Here is a 24,011-nt window from a genome sequence, read left to right as displayed (position 1 = left end):
ACTTGGGAGGACCAAGTACGGATGCCACTACCAAGCAGCCTGTCATTGAAACAGGATCATATAACCTTTGGAGGAAAGTAAAAGCAAGGGAATACTCCTTCATCGATCCTTTGAACAAAACCCCAGCTCAGATATCCATACTATCACTATTGTAAAATTCATAGGTACACAAGAATGCTTTGATGAAGGTGTTGAGCGAAGCTTATAGACCCAACAATATCACCTGCGGAGAGATGGCCAACATGGTAGGGTAGGTGCTGGAAAGTCATAAATAATCTTCCATGAGGATGAACTACCGCCTGAAGGGTTGAATCACAACCGAGCATTGCATATAGCGGTGCAATTTGAAGACAAATTCATCGCCAGGGTCTTGATTGATGGAGGTTCGAGCCTCAATATTTGTCCATTAGATACTCTGAAAAGATTGGGCAAAGGTTTCCATGAGATACGGGTAGGAAGCATGAATGTGAAAGCCTTCGATGGGTCTCAAAGGGCCACAACTGGGGATATTAATCTTTTTCTGCAGATGGGGCCAACTTGGTTTGACGTTGAATTCCAAGTGCTTGACATATCAGCTTCATACAATCTTCTGTTGGGCCGACCATGGATACATGCCACTGGGGTTGTGGCTTCCACACTACATTAAGCCATGAAATTCGAATGGAACCATCAGGAGGTGATCATTCACGGAGACGGGAGTAACCCATTTACACCAGCCAAACCATCCCGGTCATCGGGAACAGAAGAAGGCTAGGAGGGGAAACCTATCATCACATCGAACGTGTCAATGCCATTAAGAAAGACGAATGGTGGAGTAGCAAAATAGAAAGCATACTGGCATGGTCTAGATATGAGCCCGGCAAAGGGCTTGGGAAGAATCTCCAGAGTATTACCAAACCAATATAGCTGAAACGTCATGGTACTATCTTCGGGCTCGGATACTAGTATACATGGCAAGCGTATGATGATTGGTCACCTCCATGGTGCCGACCCTATTACCCTCTCGAGCAACCAGTACCAAATCTGGGTCAAACTTTTCACCAAGCTGATACAATATGGGGAACTGTAGAAGAAGAAGCATTAGCTGGGCTGAGGAATTTGTTCATGGAGGACGAAGACATGGATTGCAGTGCAATAAATGAGGAGGAAGAGGAAGAGGAAGAAAGCCTCATTATTCAGACTATGGAGAAGGGAGCTGTTCTCAGGAACTGAACGGCCACACCATCCCGGGCTCGCCGATTCCCTGGGTAGCTTTGCAGATTTTATTTCTATAGCCATTCTAGGCATCTAAGATTTTCAGTAATTTTGTTTTAAAGACTTACTTGTTTCAATATAAATGCTCGATTCATCGAGCAGTACTTGTTTGGATGTTTTCAGTTTTCATCAAATGCATTGCTCTTATTTATTCATTATTAGCTTCCACACTTTTTCTTTCTACAACGTTATTATTACTTTTCCTAATGAACCGGTGATTGTGACATGTAATGAGGCAACTCAATATGAGGATAGTGATTCGGTCGGAGAAGATGAAATACCTGAGGAAGTTGTCAGGGAGGTTGAAAAATTTGAAAATAAGCCTAAGTCCAACCTGGACGAAACCGAAGCAGTAAATTTGGGGGATGCCGAGACCGTCAAGGAGACTCGCATCAGCATTCACTTATCACCAACAGAGAAAGAAGAGTACATTTGTTTCTTAAAGGAATATGAGGACATCTTCGCATGGTCGTATGATGACATGATCGGTTTGAGCACGTCCATAGTGGCTCACAAGTTGCCTAGTAATCCCATGTGTCTGCCAGTGAGACAGAAACTCAGAAAATTCAAACCAGATATGAGCCTAAAAATCAAGGAGGATGTTATTAAGCAGATCAAAGCCAAAGTCCTCAGAGTGGTTGAGTACCCAACCTGGTTAGCCAACATTGTACCAATTCCAAAGAAAGATGGGAAAGTCAGAATATGCGTTGACTATAGAGACTTAAACAGAGCAAGTCCCAAGGACGACTTTCCACTGCCAAATATACACATCCTGATCGATAATTGCACCAAGCACGAACTCCAATCCTTTGTGGATTACTTAGCTGGTTATCACCAAATTTGGATGGATAAATAAGACGCAAAGAAAACAGCTTTCATTACACCATGAGGGGTATACTGCTACAAGATGATGCCATTCGATCTAAAGAATGTTGGGGCTACTTACATGAGAGCCATGACAACCATCTTCCATGATATGATACACAAAGAAGTAGAGGGTGTATGTGGACAACGTCATTATCAATTCCAAAAGGGTCGCGGATCACATAGCGGACTTAAGAAAGTTCTTTGACAAGTTAAGGAGGTACAACTTAAAACTGAACCACGCAAAGTGTGCATTTGGGGTTCCCGCAAGAAAGTTACTAGGATTCATTATCAGTCATCGAGAGATCGATCTATACCCATCCAAGGTTAAGGCTATTCAGGAGTTACCGCCGCCTAGGAGCAAAAAGGAAGCGATGAGCTTCCTAGGACGTCTCAACTATATCAGTCGCTTCATAGCATAGTCTACAGTTATATGTGAACCCATCTTTAAGCTGAGGAAAGATGGCGAAACAAGCTGGTCCAAGGATTGTCAGAAAGTTTTCGACAAAATCAAGGATTACCTGTCCACACCATCGGTCTTGGTCCCGCTAGAGCCAGGACGACCTTTGCTACTCTATCTATATATATTAGATGGAGCCTTCAGATGTGTTCTGGGACAACATGACGAGATAGGGAGAAAGGAGCAAGCCATATACTACCTAAGTAAGAAATTCACACCTTATGAAGCCCGATACTCTCTACTGGAACGCACTTGTTGTGCTTTGACCTGGATGGCCTAGACATTGAGGCATTACTTTTGTGCCTATACCACCTGCCTTATATCCAGGATGGACCCTCTAAAGTACATATTTCAGAAACCCATGCCAACTGGGAAGTTAGCCAAATGGCAGATACTGTTAAGTGAGTTCGATATTGTCTATGTAACTCAAAATACGATCAAGGACAAGCATTGGCAGACCATCTTGCTGAAAATCCAGTGGGAGGAGAATATGAACCCTTAAAAATGTATTTTCCTGATGAAGAAGTGTCATTCATAGGAGAAGACATTACTGAAGTATACGATGGCTGGAGGATGTTCTTTGATGGAGCTGCAAATTTGAAATGAGTGGGCATTTGAGTGGTTTTGGTATCAGACGCAGGTCAATATTATCCGGTATCTGCTAAACTCATATTTCCCTGCACCAATAACATGGCAGAGTATGAAGCATGCATACTGGGGCTCAACATGGAAATCGACATGAATATTTAGGAGTTGCTGGTAATTGGTGATTCAGATTTGCTCGTGCACTAGGTACACGGAGAGTGGGTCACCAAGAATTCCAAGATATTGCCATATCTACACCATGTGCAGGAATTGAGAAAAAGGTTCAAAAAGATAGAGTTTCGGCATGTTCCCAGAAATCAGAACGAGTTTGCCAATGCTTTGGCCACCTTGTCATCCATGATACAGCATCCAGATAAGAATTTCATTGATCCCATCCCAGTGAGAATCCATAATCAACCGGCTTACTGTGCTCATGCTGAGAAAGAGACGGATGGAAAACCTTGGTTCCATGACATCAAAGAGTATTTGGCAAAAGGAGAATATCCAGAGCATGCGAACCATACTCAGAAATGCATACTTCGGGGATTGTCCAATCACTTTTTCCACAGCGGAGGAAACTTGTACAGAAGAACTCCTGATTTGGGATTATTAAGATGTATCGACGCAAAAAGGGCTTCTAAACTACTTGAGGAGATACATGCTAGGACCTGCGGCCCACATGTGAATGGTTTTGTCTTGGCCAAAAAGATACTTAGGGCCGGTTACTTTTGGTTTACTTTGGAGACAGATTGCATCCAATATGTCCGCAAATGCTACCAATGTCAAGTGCATGCCGATATGATAAAAGTGTCGCTGAATGAGCTCAATGTAACAAGATCACCTTGGCCATTCGCCGCCTGGAGAATGGATGTCATCGGTCCTATCGAGCCCACCGCTTCAAACAGGCACATGTTTATTCTAGTAGACATTGACTACTTCACAAAATGGGTAGAGGTTGTATCCTAAAAAACTGTGACCAAGAAAGTCGCCGCAGACTTTGTCAAGGATCGTATTGTTTGCCGATTCGAAGTTCTCGAGTCTATTGTCACTAATAATGTCACCAATCTCAATAGTGATCTGATGAAAGCCATGTGTGAAACTTTCAAAATCAAGCACAAGAACTCCATAACATAGAAACTTCAGATGAACGAAGCCGTAGAAGCTGCCAACAAAAATATCAAGAAGATATTAAGGAAGATGGTAGAAAATCATAAACAATGGCACGAGAAGCTGCCTTTTGCTTTGTTGGGATACCGCACTACAATTCGCACATCAATAGGGGCAACTCCCTACATGTTGGTTTATGGTACCGAAGCTGTCATCCCAGTCGAGGTAGATATCTCTTCTTTAAGAATCATACAGGAAGCCAAACTCAGTGATATAGAATGGATAAGGAGCCGCTATGAGAAATTGGCCCTTATAGATGGAAAAAGAATTAACGCAGTATGTCACGATCAGCTTTATCAAAACAGAATGTCTAGAGCTTTCAACAAGAGGGTCAAACCAAGACAGTTTGCACCAGGACAACTGGTACTGAAGATGATCTTCCCACATCAAGATGAAGCCAAAAGGAAATTCTCTCCCAACTAGCAAGGTCCTTACATGGTTCACAGGGTGCTAATAGGAGGAGCACTCATACTTGCAGAAATGGACGGAGAAGTTTGGCCGAAACCAATCAATTCAGACGCAGTCAAGAGACACTATGTTTAGACTATTTACATTGCTTCATCTGATGTAATTGAACTATGCTTGACCTGATTCCCGTTTAATAGGGGATACGTAGGAAGCCGTGTGGGTTCGGTCATATCATAATAAAATTTTCAATCCCCCAGGGTAAGAAACTGGGGCAGAATTTTGAGGAGGATCCTCAAAATTCCGGAGCAAGCCCAGCCAACGCCATCGCATGCCAGAAAGTCAGAAATTGGTTAAGAAGTTGGGGCAGAATTTTGAGAAGGATTCTCAAAATTCTGAAGAAGGTTCAACGAGTTCATTGATCACAAACAGCCAAAGGATCATCTACCAAACTAGAACAGAATTTGGAGGAGGACCCTCAAAATTCTAACACGAGAAAGCTACGATGTCTCTGAAATGTGTCAAAGTCACTAGTTAATCTAAACTTACTTAATATTTCACTATGTTTCTAAAATGACTCAATTTTTATCAATAATTACATATTTTTGAAAGCTCTATTTCCGTAACAATTAGGTGTTACCCAGAGAAACTCAAACAAGGGCTCCAGAAAGGAGCAGAGAAAGGCCAGCGGACAAAGGCACGAACCAACCTCCCCTTACGAAACATACAATATTTTTTTGAGCGAGGGTACATCTGACGTAGCAATAACATTCGCAATATATATACACGAAGAAAAATCACTATCAAATGGGCCACCAGACACTGAACGTATCTCCAGCTAAGAAACATTTTACCCTTATTTGCTATTCGTTCTTTACATTGGACTAAGCCCTATCCCGAACCTTGCATTAGGCTAAGCCTTGCCTCCATATTTTCATAAGGCTAAGCACTCCCTTCTCATTTGCATGGGACTAAGCCATGTCCCGCATCTCGCATGAGGCTAAGCCCTGCCTCCATATTTGCATAAGGCTAAGCACTGCCTTCCATTTGCATGGGACTAAGCCCTGTCCCGAACCGTGCATGAGGCTAAGTCCTACCTCTACATTTGCATAAGACTAAGCACAGCCTTCTCATTTGCATGGGACTAAGCCCTTTCCCGCATCTTGCATTAGGTTAAGCCCTGCCCCCATATTTGCATAAGCCTAAGCACTACCTTCCATTTGCATGGGACTAAGCCCTGTCCTGAACCGTGTATGAGGCTAAGCCATGCCTTCACATTTGCATAAGGCTAAACACTGCCTTCCATTTGCATGGGACTAAGACCTGTCCCACATCTCGCATGAGGCTAAGCCCTGCCTCCACATTTTCATAAGGCTATGTTCCATTTGCTGGGACTAAGCCCTGTCCTGCATCTCGCATGAGGCTAAGCCCTGCCTCCATGTTTGCATAAGGCTAAGCACTGTCTTCCATTTGCATGGGACTAAGACTTGTCCCGCATCTTTCATGAGACAAAGCTCTGTCTCTGATTTTACATAAGGCTAAGCAGTTCCTTCTCGTGGGACTAAGCATTGTCCCTCCTTGCTTAAAAGTTGCTCTATTCCAGCACTATCTATTTGCTTCTCTTTCGTGCTAAGCTCTTCCCTTAACCTCACAAGACTAAGACTTGTCTTGTTCACTTTAGCATCATGTTGATGCATCTCATGGGCTGAAATATCGCCAACCTGTTCAAAGGCACCATAGTCTAAAGGCATCATCCTCATAGCTGGAAGACACCATGCCATGGCATGAGGATCTCTCAAATTTGCATATCATTATTCAAAGGAGCCATGGTTTTGAGGCACCATTTTCATGGCCTGAGAACATCATTTCATGGCATGCGAATCTCTTATCTCACAATTCATGGCCCAGGATATCATGGTCTAAGGACGTCATCCTCAACCGTCCGAAGACAACTTTCATGGTCCGAAGGGAATCTGCATCATGTCTAAATTTCCGCACGAATATATGCTTGTAGTATCTTTATTTGCAGGTGACCTGGTGAGAAATCCCACTCCGAACCCCTTAGTTATATCAAACTTGACCTCTCACCATAACTATTCTTTCACCTATCCCGAAACCTAGTGTCCATTCTTGCGATGACTTCATTGGTATATTCTGCCGATGAATTTGGAACTACACATGGCCTGATTCCTGTAAAATCAGGGATATGTAGATAGATCAAAGACCAGAGTCCGGCCTCTATCTTTTAAGACATCCCATTCGATCAAAATTGGCCATTATTTCTTTACCCGAAAACTCTTTCATCCTTCCCGGGTAAAGAGGGGCAGCTATTGATACCCAATTTTTCCTTCATATATATTTAAATCTGCATACATACTTTCAAAATATTGTATGCGCATTTACAAACATGCACAAGTGTTTTTATAACTTCTCTATAATTTTAAAAGCCTTAAATCAATTTATTTCTGTATTTTTATATACAATAATTATCCCTCATATTATTTTTATAATAATTTAATCATCTAAATTCGTAATTTAAGCCCATATAATGCTTAAATATTTTAATTGCATTTTTTACAATCACATTTGCATTTTTAGGCTAGAATTGCATATTTTTGCAACAATAGCCTATATATATGCACAATTATATTATCCATACAGAAAATGACTTTTCATACTTTTACAATATTAAGTAAGTATTTTAAAGCATTTTCATGCACAGATATGGTTCAAAATCTTTTAAGTCTTGACTATTTCCGTCTATGTTAATCCCAATACCTGGGAGTACAAATATCTTCAAATTTTTAGGGTTTTAAATCTCCGGTTCAAACCAGATTTGGTTCAACCTCTGTTTATTTTATGAATTTAGCTAATTTTTGGTTGAATCTGTTTAGATCTTCTCAGATTTGAAATGATTTCATGTATATTTTGGTATTTCTTCTTTAAATTTTCAGTATTTCCACCTCGATATTTTCTGATCTTTCCTTATTATTATTATTCCTGATTGATTTTGGTTTACCCTAGAATTAGAGTCTTGATTTCAATGGATTTTTTCTACAAAATATTTGACTTTTAAACATTTTCGTCTCTGAGTGTCTATTAGGGTTTCCTTATTTTTTTTTACTATATGTTTCTGTATTTCTTCCTAATCTCTTATAGTTCTGATTATTTAACCGATCATTTTACTATTTCTACCCGTTTGCCTTAAACTTAGTCGATTAATTGTTAATTAATTTCACTTACCTAAATTAGGGCTTGAAATTGGACTTTCCTTTAATACCAGTGTTTCCTTATCAGATTTTACCTGTTCTTACCTTATGTGCGATTAATAATTGGTGCTACATGCCAGATTTTATGCTTTGATTTTTAGAACCAACTTCTAATTGATTTCGGAGTTATTTCTTGCCTTATTTAACCTAGCCCTTAATTAGTGATTGATTCCATATACAATTTTTCTTAAATCAAGGAGTACTAGCCTGATTTTACTGCTAATTTGTTCATGACAGACTTTATTTGATTGATTGTTTGATTATTTTCTTGCCTTATTTTTGCAATGACAATTTGCCTTGCCTTACTTACCTATACTATTTGACTCCTATATATATGTGTGCATTCTCATTCTACAGACACGAACATTAGTTCATAACACAGACACACACAGTCAAACTATTCTCCTTCTTGGCTACTTGTGTTACTTGTGTTATTGTGGGTCTAGCTAAGGCTAGATAGTAAGACTATACTTGCTCTATATTCTGCACTCTTTTTCCTCAACTGGTATGTCTCTAGTTACAATTGAAATCCAAACTCTACGTGTTTCATTCCTGCATTAGTTCATTATGAATTTGACTTCTTTGTTCAAGCATGCCTAAATTTTGCCCTATTTAATGTACAACTAGTATGTCTACACTTTACATGTTTATCTGATACATTACAAGCCTGTGTGTGGATTTATGATTAATCCTTTAGCTATGTGATCATGCTATGACCCTACTTGTGTGTCTGATTCAGTCTTCTACATCTTTGCTCCATGTTTTAGTTGCTTGCTATCCTAGTTAATTCATTATGAAGCTCCTAAGTGTTCTATGTTGTCTACATGACTCCCTACCCCTATTCATGTACCCTCAATGAGATTCCTACATGTCCTAAGCCCTTTCACCCTTGTGTGCAAACCTGCATGCTAAAGTGCCTGTGAATCTAAACCTTCTGTGATTGACTGGCTGCCTACTGAATTTTGCTATCTTCTGAACTGTTTTCAAAAATGTTATCTGTATTCTTCTAAAAACTAGCTTTCATTCCTAGTATTTTCCCAAAACTGGTGTATTCCAGAAAATCTTTTTTTTACTCCTAAGAAGTTATCTCCATATTGTTTTCACTAATTATTTTTCAAGTACTCTCACTTACTCTTAGGTTATTAAGTTCTACCCCTCTGGTATGTGTACTGCTTAGGGATCCTTGAGATCTCTCTGAACTCTAGCATATCAGGGCTAGCTTTTCCACACTACACGTAACAAGTCCTTACTTAAAAAAAAGTCTTGGTATGAGCATTGCCCGGGATCCTTGAGGTCCTTAGGAAACTCTGACACACCTAGACACTTGTTGGCTATGAGATTTCTGAGCATTTGAGACTACATTAAAGGCCTAGTGCTCCCAGGTTTATTTTTGGGCCTGCTTCAGACTCCCTATAGTATTACTTTACATTTCGTTTGTATAATTTATGCAATTCTGGTCTGTAATAATTATTTATAAACAAATATTGGGGTAACTAATAAAAGGGGAGGTAGTTTTTTGATACTGTGGGTAAAACTAGGTAGAAAACATGCTATAGGCTTTATACTCTGTGAATCTGTATTAGAATCCATGTTCTAGGATTGATGTGTTCATTTACATTTAAACCACGTTGAACCTGTGCATTGGATATCCTGTTTTTAGGGCCTTCAGGTTTACTGCTTCAGCATGTTGCATGCTTAATTCTTGGTTCTTCACAAGTACTATCATATAGACATCCTACTATTAAATAATCTTAATAAAACTGTCATTCCTGTATGCAATAGATACCATGTTCTTAAGAACTCTGTTTGCATCTGTTTGAACCATGTCTATTTCGATTAAATCAATAGTTGTCCATGAAAAGGTTTAAAACATACTCACGCATAGGTATCGTGTCTCTGAACACAAATTGATAAATCACTTGTTATAATCTGTATCACTTAGATAAGCATGCCTATAAGATAAAAGAACTTCAAACAGTTTAAGAATTCCCTAGATTCGTGACTATATATACGCACTTAGGCAAGCCTTAGGCCGTTAAATAATTGTGAAACCAGTTCTGCCTATGTGTGAAATTATCCATGCTTAACAGGCTATAAAACCAGTAGGCAAACTGGTTAGAATTCTGCCACTTCCCTTAAAACACACATTGCATATCTTGTATCTGTAACATTCATCTACATATCATGTTCTTAGGCTCTCTAAAGTTCTTCAAAATCTGGTGTTTGAGACGTGCTATTTATTTTCCTATGTATGTGTGGAGGTAAACATGAGCCTTTTACCTGATTTTTTAATTGACAGTCCTATATGTTATTCGTTGTCACCTAGACTTTTCCCTTTTAAACATCTTAGGATTGTCTAGAATTGCCTAAGTCTAGAGGTCCTAAATTCTTCCAGGGCCACAAGGGAGGGACGAGTAGCAGCACGCTTAGAGGTCGTTAATCAAACTCGCTTATATAACCATTAAGGGGGGTAATGGGTAGTAAGAGGATATGATGACCTGCGCGCTAATGTCACGTGTAGCCCCTCTAGTTGAGGAGGATTACCGGGCATTGCACAGATTGATCATGTAGGCTAATCAACCTAGGACTTCCCTTTCCCAATTCCTATATATGTTTAAATTATCTAAACTTCTTTCATAACTGTGCATTGGACCATCTCATCTTCTTTTGATCATATATGTATTTAGACAATGAAAACTATCTTTATTTGTAAATAAGTGCTAAGACTGCTTACTTGTTAATTGACTAATTCACATAGTTTAAGTTCGGCGGGGGCCCACCATTGTGGACCGCGAGGGGTTCCTAACACCTTCTCCTCGAGGTTATTTCGAGCCCTTACCCTAATCTCTGGTAATGCAAACTAGTTACACGAGTTAATTACTCTAGGTTCTCTAACACACCTTAATCCGTTAGGTGGTGACTCTTCAAATACCCAATTCCCAAAAGGAAACTAGTTGTTCTCCCATGAATGTCAAAACCCGGACTTCCCCGCAAAAAGGGAAAAAAGGGGGCGTGATACTCCATCATCATTTCCCGCTAACTACACTGAAAGCCTCGTCACCATTCCGTCAATGTCACAAACCCAAATTCCTACTGCTGCTAATATCTTCCCACAACCTTTTCCCACTCCACCCGCCAGAACCACCTCATATCCTGCTCCTTTGACCACTCATGTTTTTGTAGCTCCTCCACCAGCTATTCTTCCTTGATCCTCTAGTGAGACCGTGTTCAAAGTCCCCGCTGCCCAATACTATGCTCCAGAACCAATGTTCAAGGTCTTATATCCATACTCTTACACTCCCTATTTTGAGCCTCCCGATAAAATTGAAAAGCCTTCTAAGATAGTGGAGCAATATGAGATATCTAAGAAGGTAAAAATCTTATAGCAGTCTTTAAGAAATATGCAAGGGATAGGGAGATAGGTGAGCGTGTCTTGCAAAGATTTGTGCTTGTTTCCTGATGTCCAGTTGCCTGCTGGGTTTAAGATGCCAAAGTTTGATTTTTATGACGGACATGGCAAGCCCATGGCCCATTTGAGAGGGTATTGCAGTAAGATGAGAGGTGCCGACATGAAGGACAAGTTATTGATGGCCTATTTCAGTCAGAGTTTGAGCGGTCAACCCTAGAATGGTACACCTATCAAGATGCTAGCAAGTGGTATACATGGGACAATATGGCTCAGGCCTTTTCCTGGCACTTTCAGTACAATATAGAAATTGTCTAGAATCGTATGTCGATCACCAAGATGGAAAAGAAGCCTAATAAAAGCTTTAGGGAATACAGGCTCATATGGAGAGAGCAAGCTGCCCGAGTCAATCCCCCGATGGAAGAAGACAAGATGGTCGAGTACTTTCTTCTAGCTCAAGATCCTACTTACTTTGGACATATGATCTCGGGTGTGGGCAAGACTTTTAATGATGTGGTAAAAATTAGAGAAATGGTAGAAGATGGGCTGAAGTCAAGAAAGATCATGACCTATTCTGCTTTAAAAGCCACAACACAAGTAATTCAAAACGACACGGGAAGCTTGTTGGGTCAGAAGGAACATGATGATGTAGCCATGGTTGTCTCAGGATCATGACATGGCCCAACGGGTCCGCCTCACTAATATACTCAGCCTCGACCCCGACCCCAACCCCAAACCTATCCCCGAGCTCCATATAATCAACCTTAGTATTATCCTCCGAACAATGTTCGGTTCTTTGTCCAACCACTGGGTCACTTCTTATGGCGAGCGCCAGCACCGCATAATACACTCTTGCCTTCACAACATTTTCAAACATCCAACAACCCTGTAAAATAGGGTCATGGAGGATAACAAAGGCAAAGAAATAGTTTCACGCCAATCAGAGAATCCTATACAAGCTTGTTTGAAAAGTGAAAACATTCTGGCCTAATTGAGCCACTCGTCGGCTATACTCCGGACCCATATGCAAAAGGTTTTGATCCTACTGTACGGTGCATATACCACTCTAATGTCCAAGGGCATAGCATTGATGATTGTCGTGCTTTGAGAAGGGAAATATAAATAATGATTCAAGAAGGGATAATTGTGATCCAAGATAGTGACACCCAGAATATCGCACAGAATCCTTTACCTGCACATGATGATGCACACTTTATGGGGATGATGCATGGTGACAGAGAGTATGACAATCCTCTTGGGAACTTGCTGACTGAAGTTAATGATATTGAAATTGGAGTGGGCCCTGGTGATTCTGATGAGCAAATTTGTGGCTAAATGTCAAGCTTAGCAATTGAAAAATCATTTCCTCCTCTCTAGGAAGGAATCTTGGTAGCTTGTTTTGATTTTTTTTTATTATCTGAGCTATTTCAAGGTTGTGATCCAAATTTTATTTGTTTTATTGTGTCAAACCTTTCTATCCTTCTATTGTGTTTGTGTGAGTCTTGTTTGTCTATTCTGTCGTGTTTTTATTTTCTGGGTTATTTTAGGGTTGTAACTCGGATTTTAAGTTTTTTTTCTTGTCGTTAAACCATTCCATCCTTTACTCAATGAAATATAGTTTGTCCTTTTGTGTCATTCCGTGCTTAGATTTCTTCATGCCAATTTTAGTGACATGACATACATACAGAGTCTTTATCCAGATCTTGAAAGTCAGTTTAATCATGGAATAATGGAACACAATTTTGAGTATGATAAAAAGATGCATTTGAGGGAACAATTAAATATTCATGCATTCTAAGATAACCTGAAGCTTGAATCGAGTGAAACTAAGGCAGTTAGTTTGGAAAATCAAGAGGTTGATAAGAGCATACAATAAGGAAATGTCTCTCAAGCGGTTTGAGGTAGATCAGTCAATGTTGAAATGCATCCCTCCACATCAATATAAGATTGAGTCAATTCTGCTTCGAACTGGCGAGGGTCATTCATTGGGACAAAGGTATTGCCCATAGGCACTTTGAGTTTGTGTTGATGCCATAAAGAGACATTGTGCATGGTTCTTCTACTTATTTTCAATTGCATGATTTGTACTTGGATTTATCAAAGTTTGGTATGACAAAGGCATTTTATTCTGTTACCCAAACACTGTTATCCTTTGCTACCCCTTTTGAGCTTTATTTATTTTCTTTCATACCCCTCTTTTGGAACCAGAAGTAGAATTAGAAAATAGAGAAAAAAAAAGAAGAAGAAGAAAAAGAAGAAGAAAAGAAAGAAAAGGAAAGAGAAAAGAAAAAGAAAAAAAAACAACAAAAACAAAACAACGTTTATGCTTGAACTACGTTTGACCTGATTTCTTTTAAGGATACGTAGGTAGCCTTACACAGTTCGGTCTCCTCGAAATAAAAACCCAAAATTCCCCAAACCCAAAGAAACTGGGGCAAAAGTTTTGGTTTTGCAAAAGATATGATTCCAAAAGTTGTAATTTTGAACCCTTTCTTTTAAGTTGTTTTGAGCCTGCATGTCGCCCTTTCTTTCTAACCTTGTCCAAAAGCCTACACTACGGTCAGAAGAAAGACCTTCCAATTAATCTTTGAGGAATGCTAAGTCAAGCGATATAGATATATGATTCACATCATGGGTAACATTTGTTCATGGGCACAAGGAAAGATGAATAAAATGAAAGTCTTATGGGTGAAGACCCTCACAAGCACCGTAAGGCGATGGAGAGTTGAGAGAAAATTTAAAATGAGAGAGTCTTATTGGTGAAAATCTTCGAGGGCACCGTAAGGCGATGGTGAGTTGAGAGATGAACAAATGAGAGAGGTCTACTGTGAAAACTCTTCAGGGCTACAAGCCGAATGAGGTTCATGACTTTACAGAGAAATTGGATCATTGAAAGCCCAATTTTTGACGTATGAAGAAGGGACATAAACTGAAAGTGTGATTGGTTGGACGGATCAGACCACTTAATCCAAAATGCATGTCATGATCAGTGGAGCTGGTTTTTCAAATCAGATTAGTTTCTACTTTTTTCTTTTTCCTGGGTAGACAATTTTCTTGTTAGATGCCATCTCTCTTTCTTCTTTTCCTTACTTAGTTCCTCCTATTTTGTTTGAGTCCATTCTGAGTCTATTTTTGTCGAAACAAGTGAGAAATGACTTCAAAATCTGCTACCAGCTTTTCAATCACACAAAGCAGAGTCTGGCAAACACGTCAAAATAACATAAGACATAGGAGAATAATGTGTGCACTGAGTTTGGTGATAATAGATGTTCTTTGGGATTGATGTAAAATGCTAAGATTTGGTGAATACGAGTGCAATTAATTAGGTATAAGGTATTGGACATGAACGAATCGGGAATATTTGTTGTGGTAAAGGTTGTTCAGAAAATAGTTGGCAAATAACAATCACTGTTTTCCAAGTTTAAGTGCAAGTTAATCATGACAAGTGCAAGAGGAATCGCCCTCAAAGTCAAGGCCACGAACCAACCACCACATTTTAAACTCACAAGTTTCCTTTTTTTGAAACAGGGACGAAGACAAGTGGATGACAAAAAAAAATTTCTAAACCCCCATTGTCAAACCCAACTAGGAATGCTCCTCCTTCTCTCTAGGACTGCTGTGAATCGTCACTATTCAAGTGCCATAACTCCGGTGTCTGGCGGTGGAATTTCACAAATTTGGTGTCAAAAGAAGCATCTTCTCTTTGCGCACAATCCCCAATTGGTTTCATCCTCAAATCCATGGCGATTTGTAATAGATATTGAATTTTAGTTCGAGGTTACTGTAGCACGCATCTCTTTTTTTCCAGAGATCTTCATCGCTACTGCTTCTTCTTCTATGGAAATGGAGTGTTGAATAACTCCATGGATGCATCGATCTCTCCCCAGCCTTTGGCTGTGGGAGAGGCAACTCAAAACACTAATGTAACACACCCAAACGTTATTCCAAAACAGTCATACGCTGCACTGGTTTATAAAGGAAAATCTGCCGTAGTTTTATCAAAACTCGAGTTGAAGCCTGTCAACATGGTTCATGGAGAACCAACGATTGAATTATCAACTGAAGATGTTAATGCGTTTACAATTGAGGAGGGACTTCATCAAGCAGTTATTCTTAAGTTCTCATATGGGAAGCCAGATATTCAGGAGTTGCGATAACTTATTCCAAAACAATTTGATGTCAAAGGTTATTGTAATGTCAGACAGCTTGAATATCGACATATATTCGTAAGGTTTGATCTCTTTGATGATTTTGTTCAGGTGTTATCAAAAACTACTGGTTATGTTAAGGCAAAGGGAGATGAATTCTTCTTTAGGTCTTTCCCATGGTCGATGGGATTTAATCCACGTAAAGAAACCTTTAGAGCAATCGTTTGGATTTCTATTCCTGATCTGCCTGCAAATTTCTTTTCAAAGAAATCCTTAATACCCATAGCTTCAGCTGTAGGGAAGCCTTTAGCAGTGGACAAAGCAACACAAGATAGAATGCGACCAAGTACGGCGAGGGTTAAGGTGTTGATAAACCTACTGGACAAACATCCTAAGCGTGTTAGGATTCATATTGTTGATAGAAATTAAGGGAAAACTGTTGAACACTTTCAGGAGATCGTGTATGATAACCTTTCACAATTTTGTACTTGTGGTAAACATCAAGGCCACGATGAAAGATCTTTCCGTTGGAGGATCGAGAATAGAAAGGAGGATGTAGTTGAGAGGGATGAAGTAGAGGATCTAGGAAGTGTTGAGAAATTACAGGGTGATGCTAGGGAATTTCTTAATTCAAAGAGCGTTAGACAACTAATTGGTGAAGCAGAACAACAAAGATCTGAACAGGAGCAGGTAGTACAAACAGTAGGATGAAAACAAATAGCTATTGTGAACAATTGTAGAATGGTAAATCGTGCAAGTGAAGTTATTGCTGGTACAGTACAAAACCAATCAGCTGGGAAGGTCAATGATGTGAATAATGTAGGACAAACTCAATGTGAACTTGTAAGTAGTGCTAATGGTGCAGTAGGGCTTATAGCAGCAACACATTGAGGTAATGTTGATTCTGATGATGCAGGGTGAAATGTTGTTTCTAGTGCAATTGTTCCAGTTGCTGAAGCCCTTGCTAGAGTTTCTCAGGACTTGAAGGCTGCAAAAAATACTGTGGTTGATCAAGCTTTAGCTGGAACTTCTAAAGGTTCAGCTTTTGAACCTGGGCTGATGGATAATAGTGCTTTAGCTGTAGCTGTTCGAGCAATCTTTGCTAAGAATAATACAGCATTAGCAGTGGTAGGACAATTGGACAAAGCTGAAAAACAATCAGTTTCTGTAGGTTCAATATTGGAGGCTAATATGGCACTGAATGCAACTAGTAATCGACCTACTGCTGGGGTTATTAAAGCTACTGCTGCACATGTTGATCTAACTGAAAAAATAGCTTAGTTAATAGATACTGTAGTGCAAGATGAGGAGCAGGAACTTGAAGATGTTGATGTTAAGGGAAGTGCAGATGCTACAGGTGTTAAGGCAGGTGCTGGGCTCATTAATGAAGGGGTTATGACTTCTGTTGATGGTGTTATTAACAATTCAAATACACCGCATGCTTCAGCTCTTATCGTGCCACTAGAGGAGGCTGATGTTGATCGAGGAAAAAATGGCTGGGAACCTGGTGATCAAAACTCTGTGGGGCATGCTACAATAGGTGTAGGGGTTGTAGGTACTACAAATGCTACCGGTGCTAAGCCTAATGAGATAAAAGGTGCACTACATGGTATTTCAGATCATGATACTCCAAACCAACCAGCCACAACTCCAGTCAAATCACTTACAAAGAGTAACAACTGGAAAGTGGTGAATAAATCACCTAGCAAGAAGCAAACTCCAATGTTTCAAAATCAGATTGTACCATCAAAGGATATTAGAGTTTCGAACTCTTTCAATGCTTTGGTGAATGAGGGTGAGCATGTTAATGAGGAACAACAAATGGATGACGAGAAACGACCAACTGCTGGAAAAACTAATTCTGCAGGTAGTGAAAAGCAGCAGAAAAATACAGCGGGCAGTGTTCGACTTGAGATCGCATCTGGTGGTGATCACACTGGAGAGACAAGCCAAATTCGTGATGCAGATACGCCAACGCTACATATTGCCAATTTGGAGCTTGATAAAATGGTAAACGATGCCCTGGTAGCTATGATGATGAACACAACTCCAAAACATACCAAGAACACAGGTGGTCGACTAATGGTGTCGAAGGACATTGTTCCTGTTGATGCGCAAAAGGCCGAGGCAATCCAATTGTCTACTACAACCACAATGTCCAATGCTCCAAAGCTGCATAGCTCTAGTCTAGAAGTAGCAAAAATCGTTAAAGAGACTCAGATGGACATGATGATGAATGCAAAGCCTTTGATCAGGCAATCATTGGTCGCTTTGAACACATCGGTACAGGAGGTCCCTTCTCAATCGCTAGAATCATTTGGTGAGCATGGTGGTGAATCAGAGCAGATGATAATTTCTACAGGAAATAACAATAAGGTTATTAATGCAAATGTGAGGGCGATGGCAATTAAATCCAAGTTGTGGTCTGACCAATGTGAGTATGATGATGAAGAAAATTGTGGTGTTGATTTTGCTGGATACTCATCTGAAGAGGCAGATCATGAGGTTAATCAAGAGAGTGCAGGTGAAGAACTTGACTCACCAACAACGCCTAAACCAGAGGGTATACCAAAAGCGAGCCACAAAAGCAAGTTGAATCTCAATGCTCCAGCTTTCATTCCCAAGAACTCTCCAATTGCTGCTCTAAAAGTCAAAAGTGCAGTAGATGGAAACATAGTTCAAAATAAAGCAACACCTAGTAACCAGAATGCTCCAGATGGTCGAAATTATGGGCAGCAGCAGCTGAATGCAAACATCTCAGGAGCTATAGTCACACTTCCAACTGGTGGACAGTAGCAGCAGGATACAAGCCACCAGCTATCACTTTGGAGGATAGACAGTTGCTCGATTCATTACAGCATCAAAATGAAAACAATGCAGGAGCAGCAGTAACGTCTTCAACTGCTGGACAACAACAGTTAGCTATAAGGGCACCTGTTATCACGATGGAGGACAAAAATCTACTTGATGCGCTTGTAAGTTATAAGCCCCTAAATACTCTAAATACAAATCAAGTTGGTAGCACTGGGCATGGGGATAGGACCAGCAACCAGGTGAAAGGCACAAAACAAAGTCAAAACAAGACAACGTTGGTTAACAGACAAGATGGAAATGGTTTGATGGCACAAGAATTTTTAAAAGACATGCCAAATCCAGTAAATGTGGATAGTGATATGTATAAGGAAGGAGAAGAAGATGCAATTTTTAAAGAATGTCATGCACATGCAGCAAAACAAGGTGATTTATCACCAATGCACAACAGACAAATTAAGAAGAATCATACAAGGAAAAAGAGCTGGGACGGCAAGGTGAGTGAGTAAGGAATTGTTAGGCGACTTCCAATGAGGGTTGCCAAACAAAAACAGGCTGCCCCAACTACATCAACAAGGTCCAATCGTTCAAAAAAGAAATGATGATTCTTGAATACATATTGAAGACAGATGAGGAAAACGACAAAAAATTACAATTTGAAGATTTTACAGGTTTGGAAAAAAAGGGACATGAATCAAATTGGTACTACATTTTATTCTACCACTTTCTTAGTATTCTCATCTGTAATATCATCACATAATATGTTATAAACTCTGTGATGATCATAGAATATTTGGTCCTTTCAAGTTCTTACTTTTTACATGCTTGTTAGTAGTTGAGGTTTTTTATGCCTCAATAGGATTAGTAAGGTAAGGTTTAGCCCGGTTTGTATTGCCTTGGTCCTACCTTTGGAAAAATATTCACACGGCTATGAGATTATATGCTCTCGTGAGACTTTTCCGGTAGCTACACCATGAATCCTCTACATGAGGCTACCAACATAAGGCAATGTGAGGCGCAGAGGAGTGATTATATAGCCAAGACATATGGGTAACAATACCGATGCTATTGTCCCCTTATTTGTACTTTTCCTAATTGTTGTATTTTTTCTTTTATTTTATTAATAAAAAACTAGCCCTAGGCGCTTGCCTAGCGGATTGCCAAAAAAAAAAGGGACGAAGATTGTGTCCAAATCAAAGCTTGGAAGTTTGAACCTTTCAGGTGTCATGCCCAGTTTCGTCAGCACAAAGGCTGTTTGAGAATGTTTTTTTTACCTCCTAGGCACCCCCTTAATTGAGAAGATCATCACCTTCTAGGCAATTTCCTTAGTTGAGAAGAACCATACCTCCTAGGCATTTTCCCTAGTTAAGAAAAGTTTTTGGCTTTCCTAAATTGAGATTTCACCCTAGGAAACACACTTCCTAGTTTTGGTCATTTAAATTCATCACTAAGAGACGCACGTCCTAGTTGAAGTCATTGAAGTTTTACCCGTTAGGAGACGCACTTCCTAGTGGGGGTCTTTCAGATTATACTTTTTAGGAGACGCACTTTCTAGCTTTGGTCATTTAAATTTATTTCTAGGAGACGCACTTCCTAGTTTGGGTCATTGAAGTTTCACCCCTAGGAGATGCATTTCCTAGTCTGGGTCTTTCAGGTTATATTTTTTTTAGGAGACGCAATTCCTAAATTGAGATTTTACCCTAGGAGATGCATTTCCTAGTTTGGTTGATTCAAGTTTCATTTTTAGGAGATGCACTTCCTAGATTGAGTCATTGAAATTTCGTCCCTAGCAGACGCACTTCCTAGTCTGGGTCTTTCAAGTTATATATTTTTAGGAGACGCAATTCCTAAATTGAAATTTTACCCTAGGAGACGCACTTTCTAGTTTGGTTCATTCAAGTTTCATTTCTAGGAGACACACTTCCTAGATTGAGTCATTGAAATTTCGCCCCTAGTAGATGTACTTCCTAGTCTGGATCTTTGAAGTTATATTTTTGTAGGAGATGCAATTCCTAAATTGAGATTTTACCCTAGGAGACGCACTTTCTAGTTTGAGTCATTGAAGTTTCACTCGTAGGAGACACACTTCCTAGTTTGAGTCATTGAAGTTTCACCCGTAGGAGACGCACTGCCTAGTCCGGTTTTCAAGTTATATTTTTGTTTTAGGAGACACACTTCCTAAATTGAGATTTCACCCCTAGGAGACGTACTTCCTAGTTTGGATCATTTAAGTTTAGTCGTAGGAGACGCACTTCCTAGTTTGGTTCATCCAAGTTTCATCCCTAGAAGACACACTTCCTAGTTTGAGTCATTCGAGTTTTACCCCTAGGAGACGCACTTCCTAGTTTGGGTCATTAAAGTTTCACCCATAGGAGACGCACTTTCTAATCTGGGTTTTGAAGTTATATTTTTATTTTAGGAGACACACTTCCTAAATTGAGATTTCACCCCTAGGAGACGCACTTCATAGTCCGGGTTTTAAAGTTATATTTTTGTTTTAAGAGACAAAATTCCTAAATTGATATTTTACCCTAGGAGAGGCACTTCCTAGTTTGTTTCATTCAAGTTTTACTCATAGGAGACGTACTTCCTATTCTAGGTCTTGCAGTTTATTATTTTAGGAGATGCACTTCCTAAATTGAGATTTCACTCCTAGGAGACACACTTTCTAGTTTGGGTCATTTGAGTTCATCCCAATGAGATGCACTTCCTAGTTCAGGTCATTAAGGTTTTCTTTAGCAGACGCATTTGCTAGTCGAAATTTTTCTTGGTTTTACTCACAGGAGACGCACATTCTAGTCGAGTCTTCCATTTTACTCTCATCATTGCACCCTTCATCAAGCTTCAGAAGACTTATAGATAGGAATCTTATAATTCATAGCTGATAGGCTTGTTTAGTTCTTTTAGATTTTGATTCTGATGTTATAACAGGAACTGTGGACCGGAACCTCGGCGGAACCTCACTCAACTCTCTCATCCTCTCCACACACTCCATCACTTCATCCACCTCTGAACTACACGTGGCATGATTTCTTTATAGCCAAAGATATGTAGGCAGCTCAGATATCAGGGCTCGGTCACAATCTTCTATCCATCTTTCTTCTCTTTTGAATAAGTGTCCAGTCAGAAATCAATTACATCGCTTACTTATTTCTTTTCTCAAAAATACTTCATGTTTCCAAGCAAAGAGGGGCAGCTGTAAGCATGTAATTTTTGACCCACACATTAGAATTATCTTTAATAATCTTAGTATTTTTAGAATATTTATTTGAGTTTATTTCTATAGGATTTCACTTTATTGTTAGTTTTAATTCTAGTTTTAAAGCAAAATTTTTTTTTAAAAAAAAAAGTAGTTTCATTTTTCTATTTAATTCAGGTATTAGCTATTTTCAGAAAGATATTATTTTTAACACATTTTTATTTTAGTACAATCCTTAAAAATACCAAAAAAGTATTTTCATATCATAATATAGTTGTTTTAATTAATTAGGATTGATTTTATATTTTTATGGTATGATATTTTAGGAAAAGAAATTATTATTTTAGTTTTGTAAATTTAAAGGGTCACTTCTAAAGGTAAATTTGGCCCAAACTTGAGCCCAAATTCTGGCAGCCCACTCCTCCTTCCGCCCATTTACCCATTCTCTAACCCACAACTCTTTTATAACCAAAATTAAACATAAATCCCTGGACACACACACACACACAAAAAAAAAAAAAAAAAAAAAAAAAAAGCTCTTCCTCTAAGAACCAAGAAAATGCAGCAGCCCTTCACTCCTTCACTCCATTGACGCCACTCTAGCTCCACCTTCAACCATCTTCTTGGTCCATTTTGCATCGTAGTTGTCTGTTTGAAAACCCAATAAAACCAAGCTAGAAAACTCCATGAAAATACTTTTGCCTTGACTCCAAATGTAGCTGAAAAACAGTCTCAGAAACGCAGCCATAACAGCACCCGAAAACAAGCAAACACGCTGCTAGTTCGCCTCTCGAAACAGCTACGAAATCAACAATAAACCATCACAAATTTCAGCTCAAATCTCACCCCAAAATTGCAGCAAAACCAGCTGCGAAAACAGACAAGAGGAGCAGCGAAAATCAGCTGCAAAACAGCAAAAAATGCTGCCAAAAATAACCCGAAACAACAGCTCCAAACACTAAAACACAAGAGTTTCAGTCGAGGTTCGAAGCTCCGTGGCGGTCCTGTTCGTTTTTGGGTCTTAAAGTTGTCAAACAACCAAGGTTCAAATTCATTTTTTCAAGGTTAGATTCTTACTCTTGTCTTCTTTCCAAATTTTGTGTAGTAAATTTTGATGAAATGAAGTTATATGGTACATGAATGTTTCTGTCCTCTCTATGAGGCTGTTAAGCTGGATATCAGTTCTGCAGTGTGTTTGTTATGAATATCCATACCTTTTCTTATTTGAGTATAAAACAGAGTACTGGAAATAGTTGTTAAGATTTCTGCTCGTTGATGAATTAATTCATTTACTTAATTTCTGAAATCCGTCGCGATTCCTTGCTTAAGGTTGGTTCGATCGAGTTCTCTTTGGTGTTAAGGCAGTAACTATGTCCCAAAATACTCTTGGTTGATTTGCACTCATGTTGTGTAGTGCCGAAGTCATGACTCCACTGTATTAGAATCTATAGACATCTTTGGTGGAAGTTTTTGAGCAGTTTAGTTTGTCTCCTCCCTTTCTGATTAGCATACGGACTGAAACGCGTAAAAATAATTTGGAACCTCGTTCCTACCATGCCCGAGATAATTATTGTTACTCTTTAACTAAGAATATTAGTATAATATCTGTGATTAATGTTGTTTTAAACATGTGTTCTTCTCTGTTAAAGTTCAAGTGTTAATAAGCTGGGGCGGACCCACATGTGTTCTTCGCAAAAAAATTCATTATTTTATGTGGAAAATATTTTCTTAAACAACACAATATCGGATAAGTATATTAAGTTGAACCTGTTTGACAGAAACAATAGTTGGTCGAGTTGGTTTAAGCGGGTTCAGGAAGTAGGTGAGGTGTCGAGTTGGTTCCTGCTCTTTATTTTTCCAAAAGCATGTTATAATTCATTTGAACTGTTTTGCTTACCTCCTCATTGTAGCCCCTCACTGTTTTTTTTTTCTTAATTATTATTTAATTTAGCTAATTTTCATAGTTTCAAATTCTGATACTATTAAAATTATAACTCTATTTTAGTTTATATTTTTATTCTATTGTTATTATTTTTTCATAAATTGTTTATTATAATGAATATTTCAGCAGTTGTTAATCTGTTAGATTTAATCAATAAATAGAGTTGTTGTTTTGGTATAGATTGAATTGATTTGGTAACGTAATATTCAAAAAAAGTTCAATAAATTGTTAAATTTGAAAAAGTAAATAGATATGTTGTTCACTTTTATTATTTTCATTTTTTTAAGAGCTCAATAGAAAAATGAGGTCTTGAATAGAGCCATCAATATGGGCTTGGCTCGTTGGGCCAGCCCAGCCCGTGATTTAGCAGGGGTGGACTAGAATTTTTAGAGCCTGTTTAAAAATGAGGCTTTTAAGCCCGGCCCGAGTAAGCCCGTGGCCCGTGAGGCTTGACTGAGGCTGGGCCGGGCCGGCCCGTGGGCCTAATAAAATATTTATTTA

This window comes from Nicotiana tabacum, chromosome 8, assembly GCF_000715075.1.
Source record: "Nicotiana tabacum cultivar K326 chromosome 8, ASM71507v2, whole genome shotgun sequence".
In the NCBI taxonomy this organism is placed as follows: domain Eukaryota; kingdom Viridiplantae; phylum Streptophyta; class Magnoliopsida; order Solanales; family Solanaceae; genus Nicotiana; species Nicotiana tabacum.
The sequence above is the reverse complement of the archived record's forward strand: the minus strand, read 5'-3'. Positions refer to the sequence as shown.